This window comes from Capsicum annuum, chromosome 3 (assembly GCF_002878395.1).
Source record: "Capsicum annuum cultivar UCD-10X-F1 chromosome 3, UCD10Xv1.1, whole genome shotgun sequence".
NCBI classification, from domain to species: Eukaryota; Viridiplantae; Streptophyta; class Magnoliopsida; order Solanales; family Solanaceae; genus Capsicum; species Capsicum annuum.
This window is the reverse complement of record NC_061113.1, coordinates 175,227,459-175,252,390: the sequence shown is the minus strand read 5'-3', so window position 1 is coordinate 175,252,390 and position 24,932 is coordinate 175,227,459.

Below are 24,932 nucleotides of genomic sequence, written 5' to 3'. Positions count from 1 at the left end.
AACCTGAACTGGGATGATGCTATAAATATGAGATTGGGACAGCTGAACGAGATGGATGAATTCCGTCTAAATGCATATGAAAGAGCAGATCTTTACAAGGAAAGGATAAAAAAGTACCATGATCGGAGGATTATCCAATGAAACTTTCAGAAAGGCGATTTGGTACTTCTTTTCAACTCCAGATTGAAGCTATTTCCAGGTAAGTTGAAGTCTAAATGGTCAGGTCCATTCAGAATCAGCCAATTTTACTCATTTGGAGTAGTGGAGTTAGAAAACGATGATGGTAGTGTCTTTAAGGTGAATGGCCAAAGAGTGAAGCTATATATCGGTCCAACCGACTCGATAAAATGTATAGCCACCATATATCTTGATGAAGTCTGAGTAATTGAGATAACTAATTCGTGCCGCGATAATAAATCAAGCACTACATGGGAGGCAACCCATCATTTTACTAGGATTTTGTTTTTGGTAAATAAAAATTCAAAAAGAAGAGTCGAGCCACGACCAAAACTAAGGCGCTTGGTGGGAGGCAACCCATCCTTCTAATCATTTTGTTGTTTTTGATTAAGTGTAGGTGTATGGAGTATAAACGAGGAGATTAGTCCAAATTTTGATTTGGAAGTAAGTCATGTAAATGATGGTACGTCTAGGAATGATGGAACAATACAGGTAAGTGGGAGTGGTCAAATGTGTAAGGCTCAATGATGGGTTAGGCGCCGCCTATGCCAACATAGGCAATTGGTTAGGCGCCGCCTATGCCAACATAGGCAATAGGTTAGGCGCCGCCTATGCCATTGCCTATGCTCACTGCCTCACATAGGCGATAGGCTAGGCGCCGTCTATGCCAACAGAGGCGATAGGTTAGGCGCCGCCTACTTATGCCTAGGCGATGCTATAGGCACCGCCTATCAACGTGAATTTTGCCTACTAACCCGTTTGTGAATGGACCAACCCGACCCATGGCTCATCCTTTAAATATATCCTCTACCCTTAAACACCACTCAATTTTTCTTAAACCTAGGCGCTGCCCAAGCACCCTTTCCCTCTCCAATTTTTTCTCTTTTCTCATCTAATCCTGCAGGATCACCTTTCCGATTCATCACCAAGTAAGTTGTTCTTTCATGTTCCGTAGTTGTTTCAGTGCTACGCTTATAATGGTTAACTAGATTTTGTAGTAGTGCTTGGTGATAAGAGTATGGTTAGTTTGTTATGATTTTTGAAAAATACATCTCATTGAGTGAAAGGATTCTTGTGGGTATTCTTGATTTTACTTTGGCATGTATTGATTGGTATTCACTGTCATAATCTTTTTATTATTATGGAGTTGATGTTTTGAAGTTAATGCATAATTTTGGGAGTTGTAAGCTTGATTATGTGAGTGACTCGTTCATCGATTTAATGGTCATGGTTAACCAAAAGCACAAGATTGTGTAATTGTTTCTATGCTATAGCATGACAAGATACACGACCATTGTGTGATGCTTCTCTATATCAAACTGATAAATTGCTATGTAAAGTGAAGGGTTAAAAGTGTGACTGCGCTAATAATGTTGTTGGCACATACCACCTAAATATATGTCGATGAAGTCTGAGTAATCGACATTACTCACTCAATTAGTTTGTGCAAACAAATTAAGTGTGGGGTGGTGCCATCACTATTTTCCTTTTCGATTATAGTGAATTTTACGAAATGAGACTAACATGACTCTATTGTGATCTCAGGTAACATGGCTCCGAAAGGATGAGAGGGAAAGGAGAAAGCATCCACCTCACAAAAAGCTTAAAAACGGTCAAGAAAGGACCAGGCTGATTCCTCCTCTCATCAAGTGCCTCAACACACTTTTGGGATCAAATGGGTTCTGGAGGATGAAGGGAAGGAATGGTATAGAAACAATAAGGTGAAGAAATATGTACATGTGGATTTGATGCAGAAGGAAAGTTAACAAAGAACTGCCCTCGCATTTTGGCAAAGATTATGGCACTAAATATTGACTTTATCTTCCGAGACATGGTTGAATGTAATCTTGATTTAACTCGGGAATTTTATGCCAACCGGTCCCCAAGGACTACGGGAAATGAAGTAAAGATTCGGGAGCAAGTCTTGCAATTGAACGCTGATTTCCTTAACTCTTTCCTGGGTACTCCAAGTGTGGATCAATCACCACTCAAGGAGCTCTACAACAGACCTCCCTATAGAGCCATCAGACATACGTTGTGTAGATCAAGATCCATGACCAAGTGGACTCGTCACAAAGATAATGGTCATCACAATACTTACCCATATGCTTGTTTGAACAGAGAAGCTCGCATATGGCTAAGAATAGTCAATTCCTGCTTGATTCCTGGGACACAATACACTAAGGTCACGCGTGATCGAGTCTACTTGGTATATGCTCTAATGACGAATGTTTCCATCAACATTGGTGCAGTTATACGAACGTCGATGCGAAAAGTAAGGGTGCACAAAAGGTCTCATTTCAGCTTCGGCAACTTGTTGATTGCAATTTTAAGAAAAGAGCACATTGAGGAGGAGCCAGCAGACCATAAGTTGCGACATAACCCAAAGAAGGTAGATCTCACGAAAATCAAAGATCCAGAAACTGGTCAAGGCATCAACCTTACCACTGCTGAGAGACATGCTCGAGATGAGAGTTTTTTCGCCATCTGTATGGCATGACTAGGTTTACTATGATGAATGGGGGTCGTGTGCTGACTGATGCAGAGCTTCGGTAGTTGGACTATGACTACCCGCTTAATGAGCATGCTCGGGCCATGTGTGAAGTGGGGGTAAATTTTAAAGAACCTCTAGATGATGATGTGCCGACAGACGATGATCACCAGCTGCTAGACTCTGATGTGGAGGACAACTCTGATGATGAAGACTCTGATGATGATTCTGATGCACGGGGTATGACCCCAGATATAGAGAAGGAGTCTGACTAACCAGGATTTTGCTTATTTATTTACACTGATGGCAGTGTGTTCCGTATAAGTGTCGGGTGCGGGTATATGTCTGTGGATTGCCTTGTCTGCTGTGTTACGTACTGCTTGCCTGCATTTATTCTATAGTTATTTTGATTTATTCATAGTTAGTTAGTTGTAATTAGTCAGATTGTTGCATGAAATTGTTCTTATAGATGGCATGGCATTATAACAGGAGTTTGTGCTGAATCACTACTATTGAAACATTTAGGCTCTAAGTTGTGACTCATTCTGTGATAATTGCTTGTGGTTTAATTCATTTATCTGTTGGGTCAAGAATCTATAATGCTCCTAATTAACTTGACCATGTGCAATGTGTGTGTAAGGTTATTGTATATTCTTTGTTGCGACTGATGCTAGAACTTGCCTAGTGTGTGTGTGAAGCGAAATAAAGATTGTGAGTTTAGGAGATGATTTAGGCATTTCTTTGGCAGCCTTGATTTTGTTTATTTTTTTTACCTACCTTTGTACATTGTCCTAGTGAACACCCTTTGAGCCTTTAGCTATTTTCTTTGGCAACCTCATATGTAGCCTAATCCATTTTTTTGAAAAGACCATAATTTGATCCAAAAGCTCCAAGCGCTTTAAATTGTAGAATCAAGTTGAGTAAAGAGTGGCAAAATAAGAGGAAAATGGTGAAAGTGATGCCTCAAAGTTTAACTATTGGTACATGAAAATATTGTGATTGAGGGTGGCTATCATAGGGATGCTAAAAAAATAAAAAATAAATAAATCAATAAATAAATAATAATATAGAAAAAAAAGAGTTGTATATTCCCATCATAGTATTTTTAATTGAGTAACAAAATGGGTGAAAGGGGGTTGGTAGATGAAAGGAAGGTAGAGTGGTTGTTAAAAGATACTGTAAATGGCATAAGGTAGTGTATTAAAGCGCTTACGGAGCATAGTTACCACTTCTGGCCTAAATAGTCCTACCCGTCCCTTTAGCCTACTTTACAACCCGTAAAGACCTATTTGATCCTAACCTTAGCATTCTGATATTAGTGGAGCATTACACTAAGGGCAAGCATATGGTCATCAGTTATAATCTAAGAATTATTTGTGAGAGTGAGAGCAGGCAAGTTCCTATACCCATATTTCTAAAAGATGCAAAACTATGAGTGATTATGGGTAACATTTTGTGTGAGTGCACATGGTTGATGATTGTTGGGTAGTTTTATATGATTTATTTTCGCTTAACTTGTGCATACGAATTAACCAACTTAATGAGTCTATGTTGGAGGGTGAGTTGTTTCTAGCAATGATCAAGAAATCTACTCTTTGTTAATAATTGTCGTGTATGTCTTGTTGAAAATTTTGTGTTTCTCTTGTGAAGTGCAGTTAGACATTCGCATGGATGTACTATTTTGTTCGAGGACAAACAAATCTTTAAGTGTGGGGTGGTGATGTTAGGCGTATTTATACGTCTAAGCACCATAATTTACCCATGTTTTAGCTAAGTTTTGAGGATAAAATACATACTTCTTGCACTTTTAGTCCATTTTTAGTTAAGTGAGCTGACCTATGTGATTAGCATGCTTTTCAAGTACTAATGAGGAAGATTTCAGCACTTTGGGGACCTGTGGACAGCAAAGGAAAACTTCACATAAAAAGGAAAGCAGCTCTTGGACTGAATGTGACGCATGGAAACTTTTTTCCGGGCAAACTCAATATTTTTAAATAGTTAAGGATGTAGTAGCAATTTATTAGAGAAGGATGTTATTAAAAGCATGATTGCTGAATTTTTAGTTCATTATTCACATTATTCAGATTCTGTAATAGTTGGAAAACAAGAATAGCAGCTTAGCTTGAGGAGAGAGAGAGAGAGAAACGTGTTTCTCTCTTAATTTTGCTAGTCATCTTCATCACCAAGATCGTTCTAAGTTTTGGTATGATGAATATTTCTATGTTGATTTCTGTTTTATTCATGAGTAGCTAAGCTTATTTGTTAGGGTTATGGAAACCTTGTAGTATACTCTCTATTGCTATGGGTTTTTGAATTTATGATGTGTCATGCCACTTATATCATTACTCTCTTCATTTTGATTGAATTCTCGTGGTTGCAAACATAGGGAATATGCCATTATAGCAATAACTTGTTCGATAGAAAAGTTATTGTTTGGAAAAGAGCGTGCGACAAGAAAATAGGGTTTCCAACCTCTATTTTACACGTTAATGCCCTAGCAGGATTAATGTCTTGGAGAGTTCGTATAATTTGTTGTACACTTTGGATTCGAGAGAACTAAGATGAATAAATCCTTGATGGTTGAAAAACACTTGGATTTAGAATTAGAATACGTCTCTCTATAAGTGCATGCATGTATAAAATCCATATTACTCATAGTTAATAGAGAAGTAGAAGCTACAAGGTGGACATAACCCTAACTTGTCATTCTCTGTGATCAAATATAATTACACATATCATCTCATCGTTACACTGATAATATTATTGTGCACTTAAACCAAACCCCCCTTATCTTGGAACCTTCGACCAACAGTCTAATAATAATCGCAATACTTAGTGACCACAGTATTCCCTGTGGGATTCGACACCCAACCCAGTTGGGTTCTATATTTGATAGCAACCGCTTACACTTTCTAATGAGAGTTGTAATTTGGGCGTATCAACACATAAGCCATTTTTAAAGGAATCCATAGAAGAAAACCCAAAAGTAAACGGGTTAAAAATGAGGTTTATAATTGAAGAAAACCATCTTAGGATTTTCAGGCCAAAATTCCCAAATTTCACTTTTGAAATCGTATTTTATCGAGCTTTAGATGACAAGAATCAAAGTAAAATAATTAAAATAGGTATTTGGAGCTTACCCAATCTTGTAAATGGAAGAAATAGCCAAACAATTCTAAAACCCGAAGCTCAAAGTCTCAAAAATGGTGGATAATTGAGAAAAGGCTATTTACAGCTATCCAGGTGCCACTTAAGAGGACACTGGGCCACTTAAGCGGTTATTTCTTTTTGCGGTACATTCCAAGCCTGAGCCCTCTGCTTAAGTAGGCCGAGAGTTGCTAAAGCAGCCTTCGCTTAATAAGAAGGCCTCGCGGCATACCAGATAGCAACCTGGTCTCTTAAGCGGCCCTTAGTTTAAGCGACCCAAGGGTGCTTAAGTGAATTCACCAACTGAAGACTTGAAAAATTCCAAGTCTCCACTACCATTCAGGATTCATCTGGAATCCTAAAAATGCAAACAAACTATACTACCCTATCAAGTTTGATGCTCCAGACTTAATAGCCACATCAAATTTTTGTTAAGAGGTTGTTTCCATAAAATTGACCCCCGAGACCCCACTTCACAATTTCCCAAATGGAGGGTTGAAATGAGATATGAAAGCCATAAAATTGACCTGACCATGCTACTAACCTAAAATCGACATTCCAAAACTTCTGGTGTAGTTTGTTTTACCATTTGATGCACAAAACAATAATTGTTGATCGAAGTAAACTGTAAAGCCTTTTTAACCTCCAAAAACCACAAACTTGCACAAAATACACCATAATACATTGCGAACCATGCCAATTATTTCCATACCCTAAAAATATCATGAAGTAATCACATAGAGGGGTAAAATGGTCAAATCATATAAAATGAATTATTCACAAAATCAAGCCTTTACATGGTCTTACTGATCCTTAAAGTCTGCAACAAAAGCCTGAAGCATGTCCTCAAGCACTTGGATAGCTTATTCCAACTTAATTATGGTAGATGAAAATCCATTCTTAGTTCTAACCTAGACCCTAATTCTGACTAGAATTTCTCCTAAAATTGAAGGTGAATTTAGTACCTCTATCTGACACTATCGAAACCAATTGACCGTGTAGCCTTAAAATATCCTTTACATAAATCTTGTCCAACTTATCCATATTATTGTCAACTCTTATCGGGATGAAATGAGCTAACTTAGTCAACAATCTACAATGATCCATGTTAAGTCACACTTCCTTAGTTTCTTTGAAAGGCCAACTACAATGTCTATCTTTATCTCGTTCCATTTCCATTCCAAAATAGGCATTCTTTGAAATATACCACTAGGTTTTTGGTGTTTGTACTTAATATGTTGGAAATTTTGACACTTGTTTACAAAATCCATAAAATTCTATTTCATTCTTCTCCACTAATAATGTTTTCTCATGTTTCTATACATCTTATTGGCTCCCAATTGTATGGAGTACTTAGAATTATGAGCCTCTTTTAGAATAGTCCAAATTAAATTGACTACCTAGGGCACGCATAATCTCCTCAAATCCTTAATGGCCCCCCATGATCAAGAATAACCTCTCTTTCTCTACTCTGTAATATCCTTTCTCTTAGGTTGTTTAGCTCTTGCCTTCAAACTGTCTAATTTTGATTTGATCATGGAATCTGGACCTGAACTCTACATGTGCCAATACCCTTCCATCACTATTCTCCTACAATCTTAGAAAACCATCAGCCAAAAAAAGTACCTCTCTCCCTAATGGGCACCTAGATACCTCCAGTAATGCTAAACTTCTTATGCTCTCTAGTTTTATGGCTCAGTGCATCCACCACCACATTAGCTTTATGTGGGTGGTATATGATTGAGAAGTCATAGTATTTAATTACTCCATCCATCTTCTTTATATTAGATTCAGATCCCTCTGGGTGAACAAGTGTTGTAGGTTGTAGTGATCTTTGAACACTTCACCCCATATAGACAGTGGCTCCAAGGTTTTAAAACAAACACCATAACTGCCAATTCTAAATCATGTGTGGGGTAGTTTTTATCATAAGGCTTTAGTTTTCTTGAAGCGTAAGCAATCATGTTCTGATCTTGCATCAAAGTTCTGATCTTGAAGTCAACAAAGTTTTGAGCTTTTAGAAACTCTCTTCACACTTGTCATACCTTATAAATTGGACATCCTTATGAGTAATTAGGATTATATGAGAAGCAATGGTAGTAAATACCTTAACAAATCGATGATAATAACTATACAACCCCATAAAATTCTAAATATCTATCCTATATGTCGATATATCCCAATTTCTAATGGCTTTATCCTTCTGTACGTCTACCATAACTCATTCCTTAGAAACTATGTGCCATAAAAATAACATTAAAGAAAGACAACATTCAAAACTTAGAATATTTAGCATATAGTTTCTTCTCCTTGAGCAACCCCAACACCGTACGAAATAAGCTTCATGCTCTTCTTTAGTTTTAGTGCAAACTAATATGTCATCAATGAAAACAATAACAAATGAATCCATAAATGACTTGAAAGTTCTATTTATCAGGTTCAAGAAAGTATCTGGGACATTTGGTAAATCGAAAGAAATAACTAGAAACTTATATTGCCCATAACTAGTTTGAAACACAGTCATTGGGATATCCCCCTCCCCCAATATTGAGCTGATGATAACCCGACCTCAAGTCAATTTTTGAGAATACAACAAACCCTTGCAAATAATCCAACAGGTCATCTAGTTTAGGATAGGGATATTTATTGCAAATACTTATCTTATTCAACTGGTGGTAGCCTATGCATATCCTTATTCTACAATCTTTTTTTTTTCATAAACAAGACAGGTGTTCCATAAGAAAAAAAATTAGGGTGACCCTTTATAATAACTCTTACAACTAAGACTTCAACTCTCTTAACTTCCCTGGTGCCATGCGATACAAAGGAATAGAAATGGGGTAGGTACCTAGCTTTAATTATAAAATCCAACTTCTCAATTTAGAGGCATACCCAGGAGATCATTCAAAAACACTTATCGGAATTCACATACTACTAAATTTATACTATACGAGGAACAACAGACTTATCTTCATGAAAATAAGATAAAAATTCCCTACATCCCCTTTTTACTAACTTCTAGGCACGAATTGCTGACACAACTCTCATAAGATTAGGCTTAAAGGTTCCTTCTCTCTCTAACTTATCCATATCATGCATTTTTTACAGTAACTGTTTAAGCATAACAATTAAGAATGGCATGATAAGAAAACAACCAACTCATCCCCAGTATAATATCAAACTCTTCTATATCTAGAATAACTAGGTATGCCAAGGCTCTCCCATAAATTAAGCTGAGAAATTTAGTAGAAGTCCCAAAATTCCAAAACTATGGTAACATCATAGGTTCTAAAGGGTTATCCATCAGACCAGGTTTGATCCTTAGTACTTTAAACATAAATTTAGTGGATCAATGTCAGTTGGTGTTTATAACCTTGGTAAGGTACTCAATTCCCTTCCAGGTAGGGTCAGAGATTGGAAATCAATTAGATAAAATTGGGTAGTATAGATTAACAATAGTTTCCATAGTCCACAACCCATAGTTCTTAGGTCATGGTTTAGATTCAGACACTTGCATGACCTTGTATTTAATTATTCAAGATTATCATACATTACATGGTCTTGCATTAATTTACCATGTCACATGCATTATGATCATCTTATATTAGTTATTTTCTATCTCACATATTCAGTACATTCAAAGTACTTATCAGACACTCTTTTTGGGCTATATTATCTCATAATTAGGTTATGACGTCCATTATTTAGATTGCACATCTTATGATCTCCTACGACATTAGTAGAAGTACTGTGGTGAGTCCTCATCACTCAAGGACTAGTATCACTATCTTATTTTACTTTATTTTAATTTTAGACTATCAGGGTTATCTGGGGGCTTATCCCAACAACTCATTTTAGTAGTGGCTTTTAGACAGGCAATTGAGATTTAACTTTACGTGATGTTCATGATTTTTTTCTCATTAACATTGACATTTGGTTTTGATTTTCATATATCATTCATACTTCATCTTTCACATAATATATTCAATTTTATATAGTATTCTTAGTGTCATAATAGGGCATGGGTTAGCTTGGGGTAACTTATGACTCTATGCACCATATTATGACTAAGGGTAGTATTGAGGTCGTGACAAACTTTAGTTTCAGATCCTCAGTTTAAAATGTCCTAGGATATCTAAAAGCCATATTTAGTAGAGTCTTATTTATGAGTGTAAAGCACACCACAATTATGAGTGAGAAACTATGAAATATTTTAGGAAAAACTTCACTCCCTTCATGTTTATACCATGTGATAGAGCGGTAACTCTATTAAAAACTTCTTCTAGCTCATGCTCTGAGCGTTTACAAAGTATGCCTCCCTAGAGAACTAACAGAAAGAGAAATAGTAATGGCAATGAGAATGGGAATTAGTAAGCACCACCGTTCCAGAAAACCCTCTGAATGAACAAGTCTCTCATGCCAAATTCAGTGCTTCTTTCATTGCATTAGCCCAACCCATGATCACCCAGAATAACCAGCAGCAGTAACAAACCCAGAAGTAATGTGGTAGGAGCTAGAGTTCAAGACTTCACTCGAATGAATCGTCTGATATTCTTTAGGTCTAACTATGATGAGGATTCATAGGAGTTTTTGGATAGTATTTAAAAAGTTACTGAAATCATGGGTGTTACTCCAACTAAAAGTGACGACTTAGCTACTAACTCATACTTGGTACAAGCAATGGAAAGATGATAGAGGAGCAAATGCAGAATCGGTAAAGTAGGATGAGTTGATTGATTTATTTCTAGATATGTTCTTCCATCTTGATCTAAGAGAGGACAAGCTGCAAGACTTCATAAATATGAACCAGGGTAACATAAGTGTAAAGGAGTACTTTCTTATGTTTACTCAATTAGCAAAGTACGCTTCAGCTATGGTTGCTAACTCTAAAGCCCGAATGAGTAAGTTCTTGTCAGGTGTCTCTGAGACGTAGTCAATGAGTGTAGGACTATTTTAAAAAGATGGATATCTCTAGGTTAATGGCTTATGCCTAAAACATTAAGAAATAGAATTTTAAGAAAAGAGAAAGGGAAAGTAAGAGGGTCAAAATGGGTAGCTTTAATTTCTCTCAAGAGAGGTCATTGGAGGTAATCATACTCAGTACTGTCAGAAATCTTTAACTTCATCCCCATGTTCTGCTAGTACTCTAATGCCTAAGTTTAGGCAAGATAATCAAGATAGGGCACCGATACCTATGTCCCAGAGTAGTGTGAATAGTTGTTGTAGTAACCCACTTTGTAAGAAGTGTGGTAAGAACTGCAAGGATGAGTGTGTGGATGATAGTGATAGTTGTTGTAGGTGTAGCAAGCCAAGGCACAAACTAAAAGGATTCCTAGTGGCTTCATAAAGAGGTAGGCATGCTCATCTATAAAGTTATTCTAACTCTTCAGTAGCTCTAGTTGGACTCCTAACTCAGTAGGGTGCCTTATCTAGTAACACTGGTGGAAAATGTCAGAACAAGTTCTGTACCCTTAAGACTCGATAGGACTAGAAGGGTTATCCAAATTTAGTCACTGGTCTATTAAACGTCTTTAATATTAGATCCTCAAGCAAGACTTTTCTTTGTGACTCCTTATAAAGTAGTAGACTTCATTGACAACCCCAAAGTCCTCTCAAAACCCTTCTAAGTCTCTACTCTAGTCGGCAATTCAGTTATAGCTAGATGAGTATACAGAAATTGCCTAGTCATCAGAAAGTCATCTTAGTTGATTTTGTAGAGTTATACATTTTCAAGTTTTAATGTTATTACTAGAATGGATTGATCACACTATTGCGACGCTTCCATTGGTTGTAGAAACCTAATAGTCTAGTTTTAATCTACAAATATGCTAGTCATAGAGTGGAACAGTAGTACCTCAACACCTATAGGTCGGGTTTTGTCTTACTTTAAGGCTAGGAAAATAATATACAAAGAGTGTATCTATAATATTTTTTTGGGTTAAGGATTCAAATTTGGAATCCCCAACTCATGAGTCCATTCTAGTGGTTAATAAGTTCCCAGAAGTGTTTCTTAAAGATCTTCCCAAAGATACTCCTAAGTGGGAAATTTGAATTCAAAATAGATCTTCTTACAGATACCCATCTTATCTTAATTCTACCCGAGACAAGGGTTTTATCAGACCTTGTATCTCTTTGTAGGGTGCTCAAGTTCTTTTTATATACAAGAAGGACAGTTCTTTTAAAATTTGCATCGACTATCGTCAGTTGAACAAAGTCATAATCAACAATAAGTATCATATTCCCAGGATTGATGACTTTTTGAAGCCAATTGCTTTTATAAGATAGACCTAAGATATCATTAGCTTAGAGTCAGAAAATGTGATATTTTAGAGACATATTTCAAAACTCAATATGGTCACTTCAAATTTGTTGTTATGCCTTTTGGACTAATAAATGCTCTTGCAAATTTTATGGACTTGATGAATAGGGTGTTCTATCAGTACTTTGGACATATTCATTATAGCCTTTATAGATTCCATCTTTATTTATTCTCGTAATGTTGATGAACATACAGACTATTTAAGGATTATTTTGTAGACTCTCAAAGATTGTAAGTTAATCACTAAGTTTAGCAAGTATGATTTTTGTTTGAAATCAATAGAATTCCTTAGTAATATCATTTCTTATGAAGGTATTCGGGTTGATCCTCATAGGACTGAAGTAGTAAGGAATTGGTGTAATACCCTGAGAATCCCAACCGATAGTAGAACCATGATTCAATCTCATGTTAAATAAATCTTAGTGATTTGGTAGTTTTATGATCAAGTTTGATGTGTATTAAGGCCTTAAATACGTCCTAGCTATTAGACGAATCAAAACATCCCTTATTGATTGAATTCTTGAGAAGGATATTGCAATAGTCAACTTCAAACGAGCATATCTCCAATTATACAAAGAATTTTTGATCTCATGACCAATAAAAAGATAGATAATTTAATTATATTTTCAACGATATCAATTTCTCCAAAATCTAATATCGGAGTATGAAGTTATGGCCATTTTACTGAGAGCTATCCGAGCTGTCCAGGAGTGACGGACAAACTAACAGACCGTCAAGTCAGTGAAGGCCTGTCACTTTGGCCATCAAAACTAAAGTAGTAAGGCCCTTTTTTTGGACCAAAAGTGACGGTGGGAGTGACGGTTAGTCACTAGAGTGACGGTCCATCATTCTGACCGTTAGAATTGTCTGAGATAGCGCTGAAGCACCGTTTTAAAGGGATTTTTGGGTCATTTTTCACCCTATTTAATACCCAATCACCCCAAATCAAAGCTAATAACTTCTCCTTTATCCGAAACATCAAATTAGTGTTTATTTCCAAGATCAAAACCCTTATTTCTTCTTCAAGAAAAATCAAGAAAAATCAAGAGAAGTCAAGAAATCAAGAATCTCTCCAAGAACCTTCAAGAAAGAAGTTTCCCCAAGGTATGTAGATGTTAATTCTTGGGTTCCTTTAATCCAAGAAGCTCAAGTAACCTTTTCTAAATCTCCAAGATTTATGTTTATGCATTTTTAATGATTCTTGTGAGTTATGATTCATGTTTATCTACAAGAATCAAGTCTTGGCCTTAGTATGTGGTATTTGTGTGGTAAATGGATTATGTACTTGTTGTTGATGTTGAATGATCTCCAAGATGGGATATTTATGTGGTTTGTATGAATCTATGATAATATATGAGTTGGCAACATGTAAATTTGGTTGTTCATGATGAGTAGTTAGGTTATTATACTTATGCCTAAGTTGTGCATGTGAGGTGTTCGATGAAATATCTAAGAGACTAGAAATCAAGCATTGTAGTTAAATTGTGATCTAATGACAAATTCATGCTACACCCTTATGAAAATAATGACTTCTAAGATATTTTTATGTGTTATGATTGTTGATGAAATATTCGTGAAGCTAGGTCGACCGACGTATGGCATGTTGTTATATGCACTCCCCTCTATGTATAAAACTTTGAGAACTATGAGTGTCACAAAATGACAATGAATTGTACGATGATAGTGTGAAATCCCTAAATAAGTGTGAACCTATGCATATCTAGTATTTGTTGAAGGACCTTAGTGAACAAGTAGAGATGTGATGTGGTAAATTCCCCAGTTATGTGCCCTTTGACATATGCTAAGTTTTTAATACATGCCAAGTGGTTAGCAAGTAAGTTATGACATGACAGTATGAAGTTTTCATAAGCCATGTGATACCCAAACATATGTCAGGACTGATATAGGTATGAAATAGTTGAGGTAAGAACCTTGTTGAATGGAGTACGATCTAATAACATGTTTTCCCTATGTTATTATATGATTATTATTCCAAGTATGCTCATGACAGTATGCACAGTATGTTCAGTAATTATAGATTCTTTATGTATGCTAATCCAGCTCTTGTATATTATTCAGTTAAAATATGTTCATGCATAAACCCTTATTGGTACATTTTTGTACTGACGCATTTGTGCTATTGTGTTTTATTTGACACCATAGGTTCAGAGGCACAGGATCCAGAATATCCCCATCAATTCCGTCCCAGTCAGCAGTAGTAGCAGTGAGTCCTCTTCTTTCGAGGACGAATCTCAATTTACTATTATTGCATCAGATTTTTTTATATTTTCAGTTGACGGAGTTAGTTAGGGACATGTCCCATCAACTCCACAGTTCAGACAGCTTAGAGGCTTTTCAGACGGATGTTCATGTATTAGTATTCAGTTTTCAGTTTTGAGTATATGCAGATGTATTGAACCTTATGGCCAGTTTCAGCATTTACTTTAGATATTATGTAGTGTACAGGTACAAATATCAGTAAAGGGTTAGTTTGTGGTCCTTTGGGTCCATAAGCACCGTGTGACATTTCGGGATGGGATCACGGGGCATTATAATGAGGGTGTTTGTTCTTGAGAGACTTTTTCAAAAGAGAGTATATTTTGCTGCTAAATGACTCAAATCCCGTGTTTGTGGGTATATATAGGGGTAGAATATTACCAAAATGCCCTTAAGAAAAGAGAGAGACTCAGCTGTCCCTCTGTTACTGGTTTGATAGGCTGAAGTAAATTGATCATAACTTTTTACTCCAATGTTTAAATTGGATGAAACCAATTGAATTGGAAATAAGACTTACAGAGCTTTCATTTTATATATAGTAGCTTTCCCAGTTCAATATATATCGGAAGTTATGATCGTTACAAGTTGACCCTGAAATGCTGGAAACTGGGCGCCTCACTAGCGCCTTTTGCTACTGGTTTGGCACACTAAACGTGCCCTTATGCTACTCCAAAAATTTTGAAACTCACCTAGAATGTACTAAGACCTTTTCCCATTGTAACTCAACTTGAAAATCAAAAAATGAATGTCGAGAAAGTCGTCAAATAAATACCCAAAAATCGAAGGTCTAAATGAGAACGTTTCAACACTTAGCCAAATTTTTATTTTTGAGTTTTATGATTTATGTGGTATGAAATTTGTGTTCTTGATGTTGTTGAAGTTAAATTTATGTTGTGATGATAAAGACTCAAGTTTAGACCCTAGTATGTGTTGATTTTATTGTGTTCATGGTAAGGTTTTTTTTAGAAGCATGTAAAATTATGTAATTATGTTAATTGGTGTGATAAATTAATGTAAGGCTAAGATGAGTAAAGCGTGATGTTGTTATATGCTAAATAATATTGGAAATAATTATATTTTCCATTTATGTTGAAATCTTTAGGTGATGAATTGGTTGATGGAGTCATAATATTTATAAGTAATAATTGTTGAATAACTAAAGCATGCTCCCTACATGTTTGATAAAATGCCTATATGAAGAAAATAGTACCATTGTAGTATGTTAAGTATAAAATCCATGATATTTATGATAAATCCTTCAAGATTAGTTGATTTCATAGATTTTATATTGGATCTAAGTTAGACATTAATTATGATGTAAGATTGAGCTTAATTTCATGATTTACCCCAAGATTCATCAAAATTAATTAGTTGAGGTATGGTTTATGTAACTACAAATTGGATGAAGAATCCATGAGTGGATTTAAGGGTATTCATGATTATATTGTTGATTTGATTTATAACCCATGACTAAGTGTATGATTTATGTGAAATTAATAATTATTATATCTGTAGTACTATGTGAACTCATATTAGAGCTTTGAGATGGCGAACTTGGTGTTGGAATTGTGATATTAAGTATTAATTAGTATTATGATTAAATACTATTCCTTCCAAGTATTTAATGAATGATTGTGTGAATTAAACAAGATAAATTATATCATGTAAACACGTGTACTAGTTCATGCCATTCAAGTGTTTGATAAAGTGCTCATGTGAAGAAAATAGAGTCATTATAATATGTTGACAAGAAATTCCCAATCTATGTATAAGCTTAGCATGCCAAGTGTTTGTTAAAAAGCTTTAGTGAATGGATGGTAACATGTTAGCATGAAATCCTTAATTGTATATACTTGAAAGCATGGTATATATTTATTGTAAGATTTCATGGGATAAATTATGAAATATTGGCATGTATTCCCTATGCAAATACATATTAGTATTTCCAAGTGTTTAAAGTGATGTTTATTGAGTATATGGTGAATCTATTACTACGATGTGGATTTCCTTGTTGAATAATTCATGAGACGATAGCATGTCTTTATATAAAAATTTACATGTTAAATATTCCCAAGTGCTTGAAGTGATACATCCTTGATCATATTGCGAATGATAGACTATTGTAATGACGTTGATGTGATGTTGGTCATATATTCAAGAGTCGAGTCCTGTCAGTTTCTTTCCATCGAGTCCTGGGGGTACTTGTAACCAAAAAATATAGCTGTATGCCTAGAGCCGAGTCAGTCTCAAGATAATCTCAGTCGTGCTATGATCAGTAGAATTCAGTCAGTGACTAAACAGTAAGAAAACTCAGTAATCTTAGTGTTCAGTCTAATCAAGCTCAGTACTCAGTTCAGATCTTAGCAGTATTCAGTATTTAGTCAAGGCTTCAGTAAAACTTAGTAATATACAAAAATCTGTAGCACTTAGACAAAAAGTAGAATTCAGTCGTATTCCGTCAAATACGGAACCAAGTAAACTCATGCAGACCAGTAAAGTAATATGATCAGTAGCAAGATTTAGCTTAGTTTAAGTTCCGTTAAGAATCATTTCAGTGTCTTTCAGTTGGGAGTAGAATTCAGCATCGAGTGAGCTCAAGGATGGGAACTCACCTACTAGTAGAGGGTGTGATTCTTGGAAGCAATCCTTGTGCACTAGAACTACATTGCCAGCGTAGGTTGAGACATTATACCTGCTAGTTAAGGATAGATGAGGTGGCTTGACCTGTTAGATGAGGGCTCTACCATTCTCGTTTGAGTACCTGATAGATGAGGGTCACATAAAGTTGTCTTTACTAGTGGCGCGGTACTAACACCCTTCCAACTGGGGCACAGGTTGGACCCTGACTTAGCTAGGTGTGGTATGTCAGTTAGATAACTACTTCCCACAGTCTCAGTTTCAGAATCAGTCTCAAACTTCAAGACAGAGCTCAGTTTAGTGTATAGAATTCAAGGCTGTTAGATACAGGCCACCAAGTATAATTATTTGCAAATTCGAAGATCCACTGCTAGATAGGTCGATCTCAAAATCAATTATCAAGTTGTATTATTATCCATAGATTCAGAGACTACCTGCTAGATAGGGTTGATCTCAGATTCCGTCAATCATTCTTATTATTAGTAGATTCGGAGACAACCTGTTACATAGGGTTGCTATCAGTTTCAGAAGCTTCAGATACTCATAATCTTAGTATATTCAGAAGCTAATTTATGTAGGTATAATTGCTTACCAGAAAGTAAATGAGATAAATTAAAAACACCAATAATAGTTAAAGGATTTAATAATGAAGGAAGCTTAATTACTTATAAAGCTAGGAATGTAAAAATACAAGTATGGGATAAGATATCCTTTATGTATTCGTTACATGTTATATGAATCATTATTTATATGAATCATTATATTTTAGATCATTTTTCTTAAGCTACATGCTACATAAATTATTCATTTATATTCTACATATTTTATAAAGAGTGTGTCCATGTGTAATATATTTCATAAAATATTGATCCACATGTTAGACATTTTTTCAAAATATTTCTTTTTATGTTACGAGTAACTTGAATTGTTTGCTTCTACTCAATGCCTTACATGAATCATAGTTGTATGTTACATGTTTTGTGAAGGAAGTGCTTAAGTGTTATATGTCGACCTTCTTCACGTGCTATAGGTTATTTATTTAAATGTTACAGACATAACAGGTCACTCATTATTACGTTACATGTCCTCTAACCTATCTATTTAAATGTTACACATTTTGAAAGTTGGTATGATTGAAACACCAAAAATTAAATTGATCATATGATATATGTTTAATTGTTTACAGGTTGTAAGTACATATTTTTGAAGTTATAGTTCATATGCCCATATGTCATAACAAAGTTATTTACATGCTATTTTCACAATTTTAAGGTATAAGTGTTTTCATTGTTTACCTGTCTATTTGATTATATGATAAATGTAATGTCATAGTCCACATAGGTTGCGGATTAGGTGCGGTAACTTTATTAGGAAATAAATAGGGATTGGGTAATGAGTATTTATTTTTATATAATGTATTTTGTTAATATTATCGATTGAAATATTTTTCATTTTTATCTTCTTGACTTAAGATGTTTTATTAATTCATATTCTAAATTAGAAATTATCGTAATTAAATTATCTAGTGTTCTAGGATCTTCGTTAGTACTATGTAATCTTTGGTATTCTTGGTATAAACTATATAGTTGGGTTTCGATTTCTTTTAATGATTTATTGTTTTCGTAAGATGTATCCATTAATTTATGTAATTGTTAAATGCTTTGTAGTAATATTCATTAACTGTTTTTCTTCGTTCTTGTATTTTTTGTTTTCATATATTTTATTAATATATTCAATTTTACAGATATTCATATTTTGAGGGGTGATTAAATGGTAGTTGATTAAATGTTTTGCTATAATATTCTTTAGCTTTTTCTCTTAGTTTTTGTAAATCTTCTATATTATTTTTAAGATATTCTAAATATTCTATATCTTTTGTTTTAAAATATTCAATTAAATTCATTTTTATACGGTTTTGTATTAATCTTATTTCTTCCATTTCTTGTTCCAGTATTTTAGATATTCGTAGTTTATCATTTTATTTTTCTAAAGTAAATGTATAATAATCTATTCTACTTGTACTATATTTAATATCTTGTTTGAGGTTATTAATACTACTAACTATTTTTTCTTGTTCTCTTCTTAATGAATTTTTTAAACTATCTAAACTTTTATCTTTGTTTTTTTCTAAATTTTTCAAGGTTTCGTCTATCCATTTTAATTTTTCTATTAGATTTATCATTATTTCTCTAATTTGTTTTCTATAATCAATTTCTTTATGTAGGTCTTCTTGGTTTTCTCTAATTTTCTTAATATATTCTGACATTTTTAGTCTGTATAATATCCATTTGAATCTAAATAGTATTGGTGTTCATAATATATGAGTAAGTTTTCTATACTGTTTAATAATTCTTCCTCTTCATAATCTTGTAATTTTTTTCATATTATTTTCTTTATGTCTATAATTTCTATATCTCTAAGTATATATAAAACAAGTATTTTAATATCATCTGTCATTTAAGCTTGATTACATGTTTTTTCATAATATTTTTCAGTTGTTTGTTTTAGTCTAAGTAGTTCTTGCATATTTTCATTAAGAAATTCTATATATTTTATATCTTTAGTTTCCATTGTATTTGTCTAAATTTACTTTCATCTGTTTTTTTATTAACTGTATGTTTCTCATATCTTTTTCCAAAAATTCTAGATATATGTAATTTATCATGGTAAGTATTTGTAAGAGTAGTTAGGTAGACATGGTATGTAATTTATTCTAGTCATATAATATTTACCAAATGTTTTTTCTAATATGATTTTTCTTATATCTATTACTTTTATATCCTTAAGTGCATACAAAATAAGTATTTTAAATTTATCTATATTTCGTCAGATAAATAATTATTCATTTTTTATAAAATTGCTATTTTCAAAATATTCCCTTCAATCATACACATAACAAAATATGATCATATTAGATTACTATATACTAGATCATTCTTAAATAACATGTTCGTCGGTCACTATTAGCATGGTAATCTAGATACTTTTTCCTTAAACAGTGCCTCAACTCTGGCTATTCCCCATCACGGCTTCTCGCCTTATGGGTTTCACCTTTAGGATGGCATAGTTCTTAGGGATTTTTCTCCGTTTTCACTTGCTAATAAACTTCTTAACATGTTATTCTTCGAATAATTCTACTATAAAGTAACTAACATGAACTTATCTTATTATATCATGATTGTTAGGAATTATGAATTTAGCTATTCATAATAGTGAATAAATATACCTGTTCTGGTAAGTTTGATAATCTTAAGTTTTGTTCCTCCATAGATTTTTCCATTGAAATATAACTGTTTTTTAAATAAGCAAAATATTTTTTGTAGACAAGAGAGAGAGTTTTTGCTTCAACGCATGAAGGCTTGCCTTTGCACTGCCTTCGGTCCTTCTATTTATAACTGAAATTTACAGATGATTTCTTTACACGTTTCCTAAAATGACTTTGAAAAATCAAAGCCTATACTAGTCTAGGCTAGACTAATTAATGCTTACAAAAAAGTCTTCATCTTTTAAAAGAAGACTTTGACATAAAACACTAAATAACAAAAAGCTTTAAATGCCTAAGACTTTTTCTATACAAATTTTTACAATTTACGTAAAGGAAATTGTGAAAGTTATCTACATGTTACTTTCACAATTTAATAGCTTGTCTTCTCCATTATTTCGCTCCGTAGTTATCTCTTTTTTGTTGTATCTGCTGTTTTTCTATCTTCTTATCAGTGTAGCATCGCATCTGGAATAAAGTTGTGCTTGCCACTACATCTGTTGCATATGTGGTCTTTGTATTTTTGGCCAACTTTTTCACAAAATTGATCCATAGCTTCTTCTGAAATAATTCCCTTACTGATAGATCTTGTTAATGGTTGTTCTTATGGTCTGAGGAGTGTTAATTCCTATTTTCTAAGTTCTTCCATGTCATGGTCTCTAACTTCTTTGTAAGTTGAATAAATCAATGCTTGGTTCCTTGAATTATATATCCAAACTGGCTTTTTATTTAAATAATTATTAAGTAACTCTGATAATATATTGCTTATTCCAATAACTCTTTTGTTGCGGTAAAATACTGGTATCTGCATTTTTGGTATCTCGGTCTGTTCACTTATTTATTCTGGAATAATATAATCTCTGGTCATACCCATTTTGACCACACTAATAGTCTGTTTAATTTCGTCAAATAATATTTCTGCTGGTGCAGAATAAAATCGAACATAAAATAATTGTCCGTTGGTAATTCTCTTGTAAGTCATAAATTCTTTGTGAATTTCTGAGATTCCTGCTAACTCTTCTCCATCGGTTGTATAAACCGTAGATAATAATCCATAATAGTAACATGATTTAATAAAATTTGGGCTTGTACGTGGTAAGGCCATAAGTTTATTGTAATTTTGACATTTCTGGGTAATATATCCTTTTCGTTGTGCGGCTAGCTCTTCACTTTGAATAGGTTTGGTATTTAATAAGGTTTGTAAGGTGTGTATGTTGTCAATGTATTTACGAGAAGAATAATTGTATGTCTGTTTTTCTTGGTTAAGTGATTTAGAATAGGTATGTATCTGGGGAGGAGCAAATGCTTCTAAATTTTGTATATTTGGTGTATATGGTTTTGAAAATATTTGGATGAGGTTATAATTCTTTTTCTTTGGTATTTCAGGTCTATTTTTAGTGACTATATTTTTTTTCTTTAGATGTACCTGCAGCTGTAATTGAAGTTTCATTAGTAATTTGAGTTTTAAGGTGTTTCTCATCGTCACCTTCTAGGTCTAGTTTTTTAATGTGCTCTTCCTGCACAATATCTTGTTTTTTATAGTGCTCGACTTGCACTTTTACATTTGTAACTTCAATAGTTAGTGTAATAACTCGTTCTTGTAATAACTCAATTTGTTTAAACATTTGGAGCAATAAATCAGTCTGGGTATCTTTGGCATCAGCCTCTTCCATTAGTAAATCAGTTTGAGTAGCTTTGTCTTGATAAGTAATCTGCAATGATATTTTTGTTAGTATTGATTACTCCAATTGTAAATGTAAAATTCAGTATATTTAATACTAGTCTCCAAATTTCCTTTGTCGTAACCGAATTTTGTATTTTTCTTGTTAGCCACCATCGTACCTGTGTATTATTTGTTCTAACAATAAACTTGTTATACACGATATATGGTTCAAATGCTATTAAACATTTATATAAAGAACATAATTCTTTTCTATTTATTTCCCATTTTATTTCTGTTTCGTTAAACGTTCCTGAGTAATATCTACAATGATGTTCTAATTTTTCTTCTTCATACCTATATTTGAGTACTCCTTCATAACTATATTCACTTGCATAAACTTCTACTATATATGTAATTTTTTTATTTTCATCTGAAAATTGTAATTTTGGTAACTCCTTACAAACTAATTTTATTTTCTTTACCTGTTTTTTGTCTTCTTCATTATATCTATATTCTACATCCTTTTTTAATTTTTCTGTAATGGTTTTAAGTTTTCTGCTAGTTTTGGAATATATTCTCTTACTTGATTTACTAATCTTAAAAATGATTGTAATTTTTTTTTGTATCTAATTCTTCTTCTGAACTTATTAGTTTTTGGACTATATGTTGTTGCATTTTGACTCAACTTTTATCTATTTGTATTCCTAAAAATTCTATCTGATTTTTCATAATTTCTGCTTTCTTCTCACTTAAACTTATTCCTGATTTTTCTATTATATCTGTAAACTGTTCCAATAATTTTAAATGTTCTTCTTTAGTTTTTGTATATAATAGTATATCATCTATGTATACTATACAATTAGGTAGTTGTTTAAAATAACTATCCATAAAATGTTGATATCTACCTGGTGCATTTTTATATCCAAATGGTAGTACATTCCATTCATAAAATCCTTGTGGTACCGTAAATGCGGTTAATTCCTTAGATTCTTCTTCTAACTTTAAATGGTAAAATCATGATTTACAATCACATTTACTAAAATAATTATATCCTTGTATTTGCCTTATTTTTAATATCTTGTTTGGTATTGGGTAATTATAAGTAATTGTTTTTGCATTTAAATTTCTATAATCAATAAACATCCAACTTTTTCCTCTTTTTTGTTCACTATATTTATTTACTATAAATGTTGGGCTATTATGTTTACTATTACTTTTTTGTATATATTGTTTTTCTAATAATTCTTCTATATGCATTTTAAATTCTTTTAAATCATCAAAATTATATGTTAATGGTTTCTGGGTTATTATGCTATTTTTATCTCTTAATTCAATTTTTATAGTGGTTTTATATTTTTCCCATCCTTTTAATGGATCTTCACTGTATAATTGTTCTATTTTTTTCTTAATTATTTCTATCTTATTTATTGAAAATATAGTTATTTCCTTTTTATTTATTGAAAATACGACCAGTTCTATTGTATCTTCAGTATTTTTTATATTTTCTAATTTGTGTGTAATTTTTTTACTTCTTTTTATCCAATCAGTTTTCTTTCTTATTTTATTAATAACTCTTTTTGCTCTTACTTTCTGTTTACATGGTGTTGTAAACCACCAATCTGTTCTAGTTATTATATGTGGGTATAATTTATCTAAAAATGGCATTCCTAAAAGTATATCTTTTGATGTTAGCTCATAATTATAGATTTCTTCTATTGTCAATATTTTATCCCATACTTGTGTTTTTACATTCTTAGCTTTATAAGTAATTAAGCTTCCTTCGTTATTAAATCCTTTAACTATTATTGGTGTTTTAAATTTATCCCATTTACTTTATGGTAAACAATTATATCTACATAAATTAGCTTCTGCTCTTGTATCTATCATAGGTGTATAATATCAACTATAATATCCTTCAACTACTATCTTCATTAATACATATATTTTCATAGCATGTTAGAGCTCTTCTTAGGAATAATCTTTCCCTATTATATGTTATAGATAATTGTGTATGTTCTATATTGTATGGTTTTACTTGTTCTAGCAATTTAATTCCTAATATTATGTCTGTTTTTTGCATTTCTTCCTTTATTTTAAATTCTATTTTCATTTTTCTAACTCCTATTATTATTTCTTTTTCTGCTATATTTTTAGTGTTTATTAAGCTTCTTGATAGATCTGGGCATATATTATTATCAGATTTTATTTCCTCATTTTTTACTAGATGTTTTGCTATATAATTTTCTTCTTGTCCTCTATGTAAGAGTATTAAATATTCCTTTTCATTTATTGTTCCTGTTATGTAATATTGATTTAAATTAACTATTGAGCTTGCTTCATAACTTGTTCTTTTTGATAAATTTGATGATTCTGGTTTTTAATAAGCTATTCTTTTTGTTGTACTTATTCTATTATTTATTATTTCTAAATCTTCTTCTATGTCTATATTTCTGTAACTATAATCATTATTATCAATTGTTTTTACGAATTGTTCAAAAGGACTTTCTATTTGTATTTTATTGATTTTATTTTTTCCCGTTATTTTATGTTTTGTTGTTAATACATATAGATTTTTACATCTTGCTATAAATATTTTACTTCCTAGGGTTAGTTTTATTCTTGATATTTTTCAATATAATACTAATGATTTATCTATATTTTTATCTGTTATTGCTACTGAATAATTTGCACTTATTATAAATTTAAATTTTTGGTATATTAAATTTCCTTTAATTGCAGTTATTATGCCTTTTTCTATAGGTCTTATAATCCTATCATCTGCTAAATATAATTCTATTGGTGTATCTATTCCTTTTCTAAAACATGCTTTTATTAATATCTCTGTACCTCCAAGGTGTACATATTTTATTGGGTCTCCTCTACTTTTTATATCGTTTATTTCTTTATTAATTAACCTTTTTGTTACTAGTGGTATACTAGCTTTACCTTTTGCATATCT